The sequence below is a fragment of the Columba livia genome, chromosome 17 (assembly GCF_036013475.1).
Source record: "Columba livia isolate bColLiv1 breed racing homer chromosome 17, bColLiv1.pat.W.v2, whole genome shotgun sequence".
In the NCBI taxonomy this organism is placed as follows: domain Eukaryota; kingdom Metazoa; phylum Chordata; class Aves; order Columbiformes; family Columbidae; genus Columba; species Columba livia.
Window position 1 is genome coordinate 14,451,820 of NC_088618.1, and position 13,600 is coordinate 14,465,419.

Consider the following 13,600-nt stretch of genomic DNA (forward strand, 5'->3'; position numbering starts at 1 on the left):
TCTCAAATTTAAATGGAACCTTTTGTGTTCCAGTTTGTACCCATTGCCACTTGTCCTATCATTCGTTTGCACTGGGAAGAAGAGCCTGGCTCCATCCTCCTGACACTCCCCCTTTCCATATTGATCCCCATGAATGAGTCACCCCTCAGTCTCCTCTTGTCCAGCTCCAGAGCCCCAGCTCCCTCAGCCTTTCCTCACACGGGAGATGCTCCACTCCCTTCAGCATCTTGGTGGCTGCGCTGGACTCTCTCCAGCAGTTCCCTGTCCTGCTGGAACTGAGGGGCCACAGCTGGACACAAGATTCCGGGTGTGGTCTCCCCAGGGCAGAGCAGAGGGGCAGGAGAACCTCTCTAACCTACTGACCACCCCCCTTCTAATTACCCCATTGGCCCTCCTGGCCACAAGGGCCCTGTTCTGGCTCATGGTCACCCTGCTGTCCCCAGGACCCCCAGGGGTCCCTTTTCCCTACGCTGCTCTCTGATAGGTTATTCCCCAACTTATACTGGAACCTGGGGTTGTTCCTGCCCAGATTCAAGACTCTACACTTGCCCTTGTTATATTTCATTAAGTTTCTTCCTGCCCAACTCTCCAGCCTGTCCAGGTCTCTGATGGCAGCACAGCTTCCAGTGTCACCACTCCTCCCAGCTTGATGTCACCAGCAAACTGGCTGACAGTCACTCTATTCTCTTGTCCAAATCATTGATGAATATATTGAATAGCACTGGTTTCAGTACTGACCCCTGAGGCACTCCACTAGATCCAGGCCTCCAACTGGACTCTGTCCTATTGACCACAAGTCTTTGGCTTCCCTTCGGCCAGTTCACAGTCCACCTCGCTACCCGCTCATCCAGTCCACACTTCCTCAGTTTAGCAGCAAGGATGCTGTGGGAGACCGTGCCCAATGCTTTACTGAAATCAAGGTAGACCACAGCCACTACTTTGCCATAATCTATCCACCTGGTTATGTCCTCATTAAAGGCTATGCATGACTTCCTCTTGGTGAAGCCATGCCGACTGCCCCTAATGACCCTCTTATCCCTGATATGCCTTGAGATGGCACCAAGGAGAAGTCATTCCATCAGTTTCCCAGGGACAGAGGTGAGGCTGACCCGTCTATAGTTACCCGGGTCCTCCTTGCCCTTTTTGAAGACTGGAGTGACATTTGCTTTCCTCCAGTCCTCAGGCGCCTCTCCCATTTCCCAAGATTTGGCAAAGATGATGGAGAGTGGTCCAGCAATGACCTCAGCCAGCTCCCTCAGCACACGCGGATGCATCCCATCTGGACCCATGGGTTTATGGATGTCCAGATTGCCTAACTGCTCCCTAACCCAGTCCTCATCAACCCAGGCAAACTCCTCCATTGTCCTGCCTTCCTCTGGGGCCTCAGCAGTATGGGACTCCTCAGGACAGCCTCTGGCAGAGTAGACAGAAACAAAGAAGGCATTCAGTAACTCTGCCTTTTCCGTATCTTCTGTCACCAGGGCACCCACCTTATTCATCAGTGGGCCTACATTGCGTCTGGTGTTAGTTTTATCTGCCATGTATTTGAAGAAGCTCTTCCTGTTGTCCTTGACCCCTCTTGCCAGGTTTAATTCTAAGGAGGCCTTAGCTTTCCTAGTTGCCTCCCTACACCCTCTGACAACTGCCTTATATTCTCCCCAAGTGGCCAGCCCCTCCGTCCATGATCTGTAAACTCTCCTCTTCCACTTGAGCATACCCAGCAATTCCCTGTTGAACCACACAGGCCTCCTGGCTCCCTTCCTTGACTTCCTACGTGTCAGGATGCTCTGATCTTGAGCATGGTAGAAGCAGTCCCTGAATGCTAACCAACTATCTTGGGTCCCTTTACCTTCAAGTACCCTTGCCCACGGGATTTCCTGCAGCAATTGCTTGAAAAGTTAGCGCTACTGAAGTCCAGGTTTGCGATTCTGCTTGGTATTTTGTTCCCGCCACATGAGATCCTGAACTCCACCATCTCATGGTTGCTGCAGCCAAGGCAGCCCTCAACGTTTACCACTTCAACCAGACACTCCTTGTTAGTGAGGATGAGATCCAGCAGTGCACCTCTTCGAGCTGTGGCAGCGGTTGTACCAAACATACAGGAAGCTCGCAAGTTCACTACGGGATAGGAAGTGACTGTGTTAGTGTCCCATACAGTCATAACTGTACTGGAACAAAAAGGTAGCCATGGGTTATCCCCCTTGAGATAGTGTTGAGTTGCCCCATTGAGGCAGTGTTGGTTGAACAAGATGATATGAATATTGTCACTATTAACATTGTCAATCCAGCTTCTTTCCTTAGTGGACCTATTTCTGAGCCTGGGGTCCACGATTGCTTGGAAACAGCAGAAGCTGTTAACTCCAGCAGACTATTTAAAGGACCAGCCACTGGAGGATGCTGAAGACTCCTGGTTCACTGATGGAAGTAGCTTTGTGTAAAGCAAGGAGAACATAAAGCTGGGTATGTGGTGACAACTACCCACGAGGTAATCAAACCTTTACCTCCAGGGACTTCCACCCAGAAAGCTGAAATAATTGCTCTCACACGAGTTTTAGAATTATCCAAAGAGAAAAAGATTAATATTTGGACTGATTCAAAGTATGCTTTTAGAGTGATGCATATCCATGAAACTGTCACAGGCAAGTATCTTGGGGTTCTGCTCACTGCAGAACAAGGTTTAGATTTCTTAAAGAGAAGCACGACTTAAAAGAGTTTGGTGGTGGGTTCACTCTATGATTTACTGCATGGGGGAAATACACCAAGCCGAATGCTGCTGACCTTCTCTGCAGGCTCCTGTACCTGTTCACAAAGCAAACTTCCAGGCGTCTTTCCCCCCTGATAACTGTTCAGTCTGGAGTCTGTGTCCTGGAGCTCTGGAGACAAACTCTCAGGTGAGTCCTGTATCCGTTGCAGTACAAACGGTCAGGATTCTTCTCTCCCTGATTCTGTTTGCTCCGGAGTCTGTATTTAGATCTCTGAAGGCAAACTCTCAGGGGAGGCCTGTGCCCATTCACAAATGCAAACTTTCAGGCATTTTCTCCCTGATAACCGTTTGCTCTGAAGTCTGTATTTTAGGACTCCAGAAGCAAACTTTCAGGCGAGGCCTTATGACCATATGCAGAGCAGACTTTCAGGAGACAAAATTATCAGGAAAAGATTTTAGTGGAGTAGAACAGCAGGAGGGCTGGCTCAAGCTGGTACCTGCGCAGAGGTCCAACCTGAGCATAGCAATCCACAGACTTTTATATCTTTATAGACCATTCATACCATTATTCAGTTCAATAGCAATATTTCACTTTGGAGTCTTCTTGCTTCTCATTGGATCTTTTTCTCTGATTCCATGTGGGCCTTTGTTTTGTTCAGCTGTAGACAATGCTTATGCTCCATAGCCTTGCAGGTCCTGTTTTGTCTGAATAAATGCTTTCTTCTCAGCAAAGTGCAAAATAGGTCCCGTTTTGCAGATGTCTGTAATGTCTCCATGTTAGCTTTGGATCATTGTTTTTCCCAGTCAGTTCCATTTTTCCCAGCAAAGTGCAAACTGGACCTTATCTCGCAAGTGTCCAGTGTAGTTTGTAGTTGCTTTTGGTAAATATGAGCAGGACTTCACAGCTTACAATTTCAGGAAATCCAGCTTACCAAGTAACATGAAGCAAAGTTTATATTAAAAATCATACAACCTTATGTCTCTAAATAATTCATTATATTTAGTGTGCATCTACTTAAGCTAAATGATTAATATTGAACTTGAGTTGGGCTCATCCACTGGCCTGAGTGTAGTAAAACCATTGCCATACAGCTCAGGTATTTACAGGGAGGGCTCAAAGTTACTCATCCAGGCTGTCGTATTTATAGAATGAAGTGACTGACTCGTAGTCAGATTGCACACAGTAGGAAAAGTCTGCACAAGACTCCCTGCACCCACAAGCTACTGCCGTTCAGCTGCTGTTCTGCTTCCCTGTGGGTCTCCTGGAAGGAGTCCTTGGCCTGGTTATGGCTCAGGCCCTTCCCTCCTCTGGAGCCTGGACCAAACTGCTCTGGTTTGGCTGGTGGGGTCAAGTGCACCCACCACAACTATCGCAAACTGGGTCAGACCAAGGTGTTCAAGCCTTGATGCAATCAGAGTTTGAAAACCTCCAGGGACAGAGACTGGACACCCTTGTATTTTTTTCTTGTACCACACACCATGTTGAAGAGCCTGGCTCTACATTCTCCACAACCTCCTCATTGGACAAGCTGTAATGAGGTCCTGTCAGCCTTCCCTTCTCTGGGCTGGACAAGCCTGGCTCGCTCAGCCTCTCCTCACAGGCAAAGTGCTCCAGTCCCTGGCTGTTCTGAGGCCCTTTGCTAAGCACACTCCAGCTTGCCAATATTCTTCCTGAACCGGGATCTGAAATCAAGATGGAGTATTCCAGATGATCCCTTTCCTCGATCCTGGTGGCACAGCCCAGGATGCTCCTGGCCTCCCCTGCACCAGGGCACACGCTGCCTCCTGTCCAGCTCCCTGCCCACCCAGACCTTTCCCACAGAGCCACTTTCAGCCAGGCAGCCCCAGCCTGTGTCATTGCCAGGGTGAGTCCCTTGCAGGGACAGACACTGGTGGTTGTCCTGCTGGGGTTTCCTGAGGTTCCTGCCAAGACATGCTCTCCTCCTTGAACCCCTTCATTGAGCACAGAAGCCTGGGAAGGTGTTTCAGTAAAGACCCAGGCATAGAAGGCATTGAGTCCCTCAGCATCATCATCACTCTCTGCTGTTATTAAATTCCCCTCAGCAGCATCCCCACATTTCCCTTGTTCAGCCTTGGTCTCTGAGGTAGCTGTTGAAGCTCTTGGTTTTGCTCTTGACTTTTCTTAAAACCACCAACTCCAGGTGAGCTTTGCCTTTCCTAAAGCCATCCCTGCACAGAAAAGGTGATGCACATGAACTCCTTTTCTGCACCTGTCCTTGCTGTCACCCCTGGCAGCTGCTTTGTGGCCCCTGTCTGCATCTTGTGCTGTGACAGCCCATCCCTGCTGCCCCACATTTTGTCCCACAGCCCCACAGTGCAGGCTCAGCACAGGACAGGGTGCAGTCGGGGTGCGGAACGGTCTCCCAGTGTGATGCCCAGCAGTACTTGGTGCTTTGTTACTCCGTGGCCTTCCTGTTGTGCAGCCTCTCCCAGCTCCTGGCAGTGCCCTGTCAGCTGTGGGGTCACAGACAGCCCTGCCCCAGGCTCTGCCAGGGTCTGGGCCAGGAGAGAGGCTGGGCAGGGCTGGCCATTCCCTGAGACAGGCCCTGAGCCCAGCAGGAGGGTGGACATGGCCTCACAGGGAACCTCACCCATAAACCTAGGCTGAGTGGCCAGCGCTGGAAATGGCCCATGAGAAATGGACAATGGCTGGGTGGTGACAAAAGCCCTGGGCCACATTCCTTGTCTGTTTATGTCACCAAGGGCACAGAACAGCCTCCTCTCTCCTGCACCTACATGTCTTTGATCCCTTTCACAAGCCCTGGCTCTGCACCACAAACCCCTGATGTGAGTCTTCATCCTGAATCGTCACGCAGCATGAGATACATACTGATGTTTTTCTCTACCAGGTCCTTTCCAGCCCAGCCCAGCTCCCTCGAGTCTCTTCCACCTCCCCTGCCCTCTCTCTACCCCCAATGCCCTCTCCCCAGCAAAGCTCAGCCACATGGCAGGGGCTCTGGGCAGTCACACCACAGCCTCTGCCCCTCTGAAGGACACAGCAGCTCCTGGGGGGCAGAGAGGAGTCACCCCAGAGGTGGGTGAACATGCACTACAAAAGGAAAAGGAGGTACTTGTGTCCTCTTCTCTCTCCTCCAGGAGATCCTGAGAGGTCTACAGCCCCTCCTGTCATTCCATCTCCCCAGGCCAGCACAAAAGCCCTCATCCTTGATGTCCTCAAGAGCTGTTACTGCTCCAGATACAGAGCAGCCAAAGCTGGTGCATCCAGAAAGGTGTTTTGTTTTGTTTTGTTTTCCCACTCATCCCTAATACAAGGAGGATGGATCACAAACAAGCAAACAAAGTTGCAGCAGGTTCGTTGATTTCACTTCAATACAATGGGAAACTCTCCATTTAGATCAAGTTTCTGGGTCACACAAGATGGGTGGATAATTAAGCAGGAGGGGATGAATAGTGACATTTCTTTGAAGACAACAAAATCAGAAGTGGTAAAAGGAAAAAAAATTGTAAAGAAGGAAAGATAGATTTGGTCTGTTGTGACATGTACTGGGAGCCATTTGCAGGCAGTCTATGGCTACTGAAAACATCTAGTCGTCAGCTTCCCCAGAGCATCCCTAAGCTCCTGGTTCATCATACTGTAGATGAGGGGGTTCACTGCTGGAGGCACTACTGAGTACAGAAATGACACCACAAGGTCCAGGGATGGGAAGGAGATGGAGGGGGCTTCAGGCAGGTAAATGAGCCAGTGCCAACAAGCAGGGAGACCACAGTCAGGTGAAGGAGTCAGGTGGAAAAGGCTTTGTGCCATCCCTGCTCAGAGGGGATCCTCAGCACGGCCTTGAAGATCTGCACATAGGACAGCACAATGAACACAAAACATCCCAAAATGAGAAAACAATAAAAGCTAGAAGCCTGACTTCCATGAGGTAGAAGTGTGAGCAGGAGAGCTTGAGGATCTGGGGGGTTTCACAGAAGAACTGGTCCACAGCATTGCCATTGCAGAGTGGCGGTGAAAATGTATTGTCCGCATGCAGCAGAGTGTTGCAGATGGCAATGTAGCGGTCATAGGACATGATGGTGAGAAGACAATACTCCATTGATATTGCAAAGATAAAGAGAAAGACCTGGATGACACATTCTGTGTAGGAAATGGCCCTGGTCTCCCAGAGGACATTGGCCATGGACTTGGGAAGAGAGGTGGTGTGGCAGGATGCAAACCCCCCTTTCTCCCCCTCCCTCCTTCAGTATGGAAGGAGTAGGCACATCTCCCTCTCCCTCTGCTACTTGAGGCTAACGGCTTCTTTTGTTTGGCCCCAGAGCACCCGGGCCAGGGCCATTAGGAGAAGGGAGTACCGAGGTGCCACTGAGCCGCTGGGCACCTGGGGCCAGTGTGGGGGATGTTTGGAGACTTCAGGGACATCTCACAAACAGTGTGGGGGTGCAGAGAAGCTTCTGGAATGCCTATAGTCAGATCTGATCAGCCAATATAATAACGGGATTCTCGTCGAGACTCCGCCCGTTGTCGCGGGTCTCTCGGAGCACGAGCAAGATGCTGCCACCGAGAGCCCCTCTCCCCAGGATGGACACTCCGCTTGCCTCGCTGTCATGGGTGTGAGTAAAACTTCTTGCAGGATTGCGAGTATATTTATACTTTCCGTGCACATATGCACGTGTAACTTTCCGTGCTCGATATGAGCACGTGTAAAATTAATCCTTGCATAATCACGGGTGTATTTTCCTCCCGTGCTTCCACATAAGCACGTGTAACTTTCCATGCACATTTGCACGCGTACTTTCCATGCTTAATACAAGCATGTGTACTTTCCGTGCACATTTGCACGCGTAACTTTCCGTGCTCAATATAAGCACGTGTAATATTCCGTGCACATTTGCACATGTAAGTAAATTTACCCTCGCGGGATTGCGAGTGTATTATAAATTTACCCTCGCACAATCGCGAGTGTACTAACGTTCCGTACTCACTACGAGTACGTGTATCTCCTTTAAAATAATCCCGCACTGTGTTCAGGCAAGTGTGTACTCCTCCTGGACTCAGAGGTGGCTCCGGCATTGTTTGGGGTGAAGCCATGTACATGCACTCCGTGGACCGCCTGTTGTATTAGTTGCTGCCCCTTAATAATTTTCCTCAGCTGATATTCGAACCTGTATTTAAGTCACGTTTGGAGTGCTAAACCCCTGTTTCTCACCGGTTTAATGAAAGTTGTTTTGGACCCTGTTGTCCCTTAAACGAACCATGGGGTGCCTCCGTGACAGGTGGAGATGCAGCCCAGATCCAGAAGGGAGAGGTTGAGGAGGAAGAAGTACATGGGGGTGTGCAGGTGCTGGTCACAGGCTATGGTGGTGATGATGAGGCCGTTGCCCAGGAGGGCAGCCAGGTAGATGCCCAGGAAGAGCCAGAAGTGCAAGAGCTGCAGCTCCCGTGTGTCTGTGAACGGCAGGAAGAAAGAAATTGAATGATGTAGCTGCTGTCGGACATTTGCTGTCTCTGGGTATGGGGACTGTGCAAGGAGAAAAAGGTGTATGTTAGCTAAGATTTCTCTGAGCAAAATGACTTCAATATCTCGTAGAAATCATTGGTTCACCTCGCCCCTTTTTGTTGGGACATGGCTAATAGAGAAGGGGCATGGCTCTATTGATCCATTGTATCAGGAGAATTTTGTTCTAAGTTAGCATGAGTAGGCCTCAGTTAGCATGAGTCTGGTGTAGCATAGTGGAAAAGTACTGAGCGGTTGCTCTCTGGTTCAGCTGAGCGTTTAGATAAACAAGCTGGGGAATTATCTCTAGCAGGGTGAGGAGGTTGCATTCCAGAGAAACCACAAGAAGGTCGAGCTCATTATGTATACTATTCAATCAATAGAAGACGAGTAGGCTTAATTACTGTATACTATCCAATTAATAGATGACGAGTATGCATAATTATTGTAAGTCTTATATAAACCAGCGTAGTGCATCAATAAAGTTGAAGTATGCTTTATCACTCATCTTGAGTCGGCTGCATTTCTTCCTCCGTCCGCTCGGGTCTGGATCTCTGCTGGGACTTTTCTCTGCAATTGGCGCCCGAACAGGGGACCTGAAGCGGCGGATAGAAGCAAAAGGCGCCGGGAGAGCAGCGACCGGTGGGCAAGAGCGACCGAACACTGTGCTGCGGTGTGTCGACTCCGAAGCCTGAACCGACTGAAGTTCGCCAGTGCTGGGCTACAGGAAACAAGGGCTGCAAGAGGTCTCTTAATTTAGCAAGAGGTACCGTACTATAGTGATGAATAACGGAGAAATGGATTAAAATGATGAATAACGGAGAAACGGATTAAAATGATGAATAACAGAGAAATGGATTTAGACGTAGCCCTAGATTTATTACAAAGCTTTTTAGAAAAGCGGGGGGTTGATTATAGTTGCGTTAAACATCTAGCTGGTCTAGTAGCAACGGGGAAAACTAAGGGGTGTTTTCAGGATCCTGATTTATTGTTTGATGAAGGAGAGTGGAGGAAATTGGGGGATGTGTTGTGGGATATGGTCATAGACGAGGATAAAACAGCTAAGAAACTGATGAAACCGTGGAGGGAAGTAATTAATAATATTAAGCGTTATAAAGTGGAAAAGAATTTAGCCGCGGTAGCTTCACAGAAACTCGGCAAAATGGAGCCTTCCGCTCCGCCGATGGAAATGGGCATATCTGCGTTATCAGCGAAGAACCTTAAAAGACTATTAACTTGGTGCAGAGACAATAGGTATCCTGCTGACCTGTCAGGAGTTTTTCAAATAGAGACTTGGAAAAAGATGGGAACTGTGTTGTGGAAGGCAATTAGTCACCGCGAAAGATATATTCTCGGCCTTGTAACCATCTGGAAACTGATAAATACTACAGTGAAGCAATTAAAACCTGAAAAGACTGTTACGAGCATTAGTGACTCAAAACTTGAACTTTGGGACAGTATAGAGCAGAAATTATGGGATAAAGTCAGCAATGGAGATACAGAAGCGAAATCATTAGTAACTACATGGAAGCTTGAACGGTCTGCTGCTGCCGGAATTTTTGCAGCGTTGCAGCCTGATGCATTTTAACCCTCTAACTTCCACGAGAGAACAGAAGAAGTCACTGAAAATAGAACTGGACAACAGAACTGTGTGACAGATTAGATCAGTTAACAGCAAGTGAATCTGACAGTCGGCAATGTGGTCATGATAATCGTGACGGGAAACGGGGTGCTTCTGGGGACTCAGGGTATAAAACTTAGAAGTTAAGGAAGCACTGGTTTTGGAATTGGCAGTAGAGAATGCTAAAGTTTGCTAGCAACATGTTATTTGTGAGTTTTACAGTGCATATTATGTGCTGCTGTTTATTGCCTCTCTGAAAGTCAAGCAGCTTGTCAGGAATGTGAGTTAATTGTTTTACTGGTTGTTGTTAGAATTGTTTCTTTGTGGTATAAGTGCACCGTAAAACTTTCTCTCCACTTTTCCCACTCACGCTGCAAGCAGCCCTGTGCTTTTCCGTGGGGTCAGAAATTACTGTTTTCAGTCGTGTTCATAAAAAATCGGTATTGGGAGGTGTTTCAAAACATAGGGAAGCACTTGGAAATATGAGGAAAGAAGATCTTGTAAAATATTGTAATTAATGGTGGCTGCTGTATAAGTTAAATGATTGGGAAAAGTGTCCGGGGAATAGAATCTTGAAGTATAACACCTTGTTGCAATTAATGTTGTTTTTAGGGTGAGAAGAGTAAGACAAAATAAATCCCTACAAGAGATCATTAAATCATTTCAGACAGCTGAGAGAGAGTTAACTGATAACACGCAGGTCACAGTAAACTTGCCGAAGTCTGCACAATGTTTTCCTTATTAGCCTGTTTTTTTTTTTTGTGGGTATTCTGTTTAAGCATGTTGCAATTTTGGTAGGTCTTTGTTATATGGTACAGTAAGTTCACAGACTGTTAAATCATGAGAATCGGTTGACTCAAAAGGTGCGTTTTGTGATAGTACAAAAGATCATGAGTAATTTAGTTCCTTACTGCGTGAATGTGATGTTAAGATTTTATGTGTAGTAGCTGTTATATTTTTTCCTAGAGTACTAGCTTTATTCCAATATCCAGACTTGCGCAACTCTGTGACAGGCTGTCTCTCATCTCGGTGCGCTAAATTTGGCCTTTTTGTATGCACATCAAGTAAAGAATCCTGGTTTTAGAATAACAGTTGTAGCGCACCAGATGAGACACTAATAAAAGGCCTTGCCCAGTCCAGCTTGCTGCGGGGGGGGGGCGGATGCCAAATGGGCCTCCAGCGCGCACTGACCCATTTTGTCAGGGAGACCCAGAGGTATCTCCACCTGGCTGAGCAGTAAGCGGTTCAAGGTGCAATGCAAAAAATTGAGATATTGTCTTAAATTGGTGTAAGTGTGATCCATCTGCTTTTTTGAACTTGGTATATGGTTTTCGTATCTGAGCTCAGTATTTTAGTTTGTATATTCATATTTAGTACCAAAAGAATCTTGTTTGGGGAGATAATTACAAAATGGGAACTGGTTCCACCGCTAAAATTCCACCTTGCTCCCCCTTAGGATGCATCCTTACACATTAAAGTAATCGCTTATATTGTTAGAAAAGCATTTAAATTGTTAAAATACTATGATAGATGTGAACTTGGGGTATTGTATGAAGTTATAAAGTTGTATTTAAAGGTTGCTGGAATGTGAACTGATTTGGATCTAGGACAATAGAATAATGGATTTATGTTTATTATACTGGTTTATACTGTTTTTTGACATCTCTAAATTGTAAAAGGCAAATGGAGATATTGCTGAGCTACTTGAAATTGCATATAAAGTGTATTATGGCTGAAATGAAATGGAAAAAGAAAAAAAGAGCAAAATATCCCAGGCCTGTGTGCAGCTCATTGTAACTGAGAAGTTTCCCAGAGCCTCCTACTTCGTACCAGCCAGTATGCCAGCTGCGTGACCTCGGTTATATCTACACTGCACAGAAAGAAAAAACAACTGGAAAAACCTGGCTGCCCGCTTTTAAAGCAGTGAAAGGGGGGTTCTCTCTCCCCCCACTGCAGCGATGTAATACTGAATGGAGCAGTCCGAGGGTGAAGTTTAAAGGCATCCTGAGCAGACCCGTAGTTCTAATGAAACTGGACAATTAAACCAAAAATTTGTTGATAGACTTATCCTATGGTAATTAATTGTACGAGACTTCTTAGTAAATTCACCATGCTAGTTTTTGAGGGCATGGGAGACAACGAAAGAAAGGCCATTTTTTGAGACAAACGGAATGCCAGATTTGGAACAAAGTTTTAATACATGAATTCTTGTATTTGCCTAAAAGTCCTATACCTCTTTTGGGTCAGGATTTGTTAAGTAAATTGTAAGCTCAAATAACGTTTTCTGAGAATTCTGTTTAGTTGCATATCCTACAAGAAGGTGCTTGGATGGTGCAGATCTGCTTGTGCAAGTGAGAAATCTTCAAGGAACTTAGCAGCTAATGTTTTTGATAAAGCAAATACTACACTGAGAAATCTGAAACAGGACTTCAATCCGGTAAGGGAAAACAATATCCAATAAATATGACAGCCAAAATGGAGTTAGAAACTTTGAGGGATGAATTTATGACAACTTTACAGGATGACTGCATTTGATTGGACTTACAGATTTGTCTATGAAACACTTTGTAACTATGACCCAAAACCATGCTAAATCAGAAAGAACCTGCATTAGTTATGGTCAAATCACTAGTTAACGTTCAATGGAAAAGGCCACACCAATTGATAACCTGGGGGAGAGGTTATGCTTATGTTTTTACAGATCAAGAGCTGCAATGGTTGCCAGCACGAAACATGAAACCTGTGTTATCTTCCTGACAATGATTGTTGCAGCTGCTGTGTTTTGGATGCCTGCACAGACAAAGACTAACATGTGGATTACTTTAGCCAACATGACTGACCATCTATATGCCTAACTACGATGTCTCTGGAAAAAACGTTCCACACATGCTTGGTTGGTGTCTTCCTTGATGACTACAGCAGCATCACACGACTGTTTCAAATAGTGGTTGATGCAGAGGCATTGCAACGAACTGTAATAATACTAACACGGCACTTTGGATTAATTGCCACCTGGAAGCAGACGTCGAACCACAGGAACTGGAATTGCTGGCATCTATGCCCATGGATGCTTGTATTCAGCCGGTTTGTGAAAAGTGTCAGAACAGTATACAAGAACATGAATGGACAAAACTACAAAATGTTAATGCTACCCTTGGTGACTACAGAAATGAAACTCGACGGTGTAATGCTTCGCAAAAGAATGCAAGGGATGTCATTGACAGCGACCCTGGAACCTCCTGTATGGTGTGTTCTTGATCTGTGGAGGTAGAGCCTGACCAGGGGTTCCTTCTGACGCTGTTGGAGGACTGTGTATTTTGGGACTATTAACTCTCTTAACGCCCAATGTATCTGTGATAATAGATCACAAAAGAGCAAGACGAGAAAAACACTTTTATGGATTTACAGAATAAGTCGAGATCCATCCACGAGGAGATTAAACAACTTACGGACCATTCACAGAAGATCAGAGAGGATGTGGGCCTCTTTGGCTTAGAGGGCCTCATGAACTGGTTTGGACTAGGAGGATGGGTAAAAGGGCTTTTGCAGAGTGCTCTGGCTCTCTTAATCATAGTAGTAGTTGCATTAATATGCTTGAGTTGTGCTATATCATGTATTAAGAAGATTTTAGAGCAGACACTTGGACAGGCTCTGCTCATAAAAAAGGAAAAGGGGGGAGATGTTGGGGATTGGCTCAAGGAGCATGGACATGAGTCCACCAAGCAACTGTACGAGCAGAGCCCATTTTAGTTGACATAAGTAGGCCTAAGTTAGCTTGTCTATTAGGCCGTGGGAAAGGGG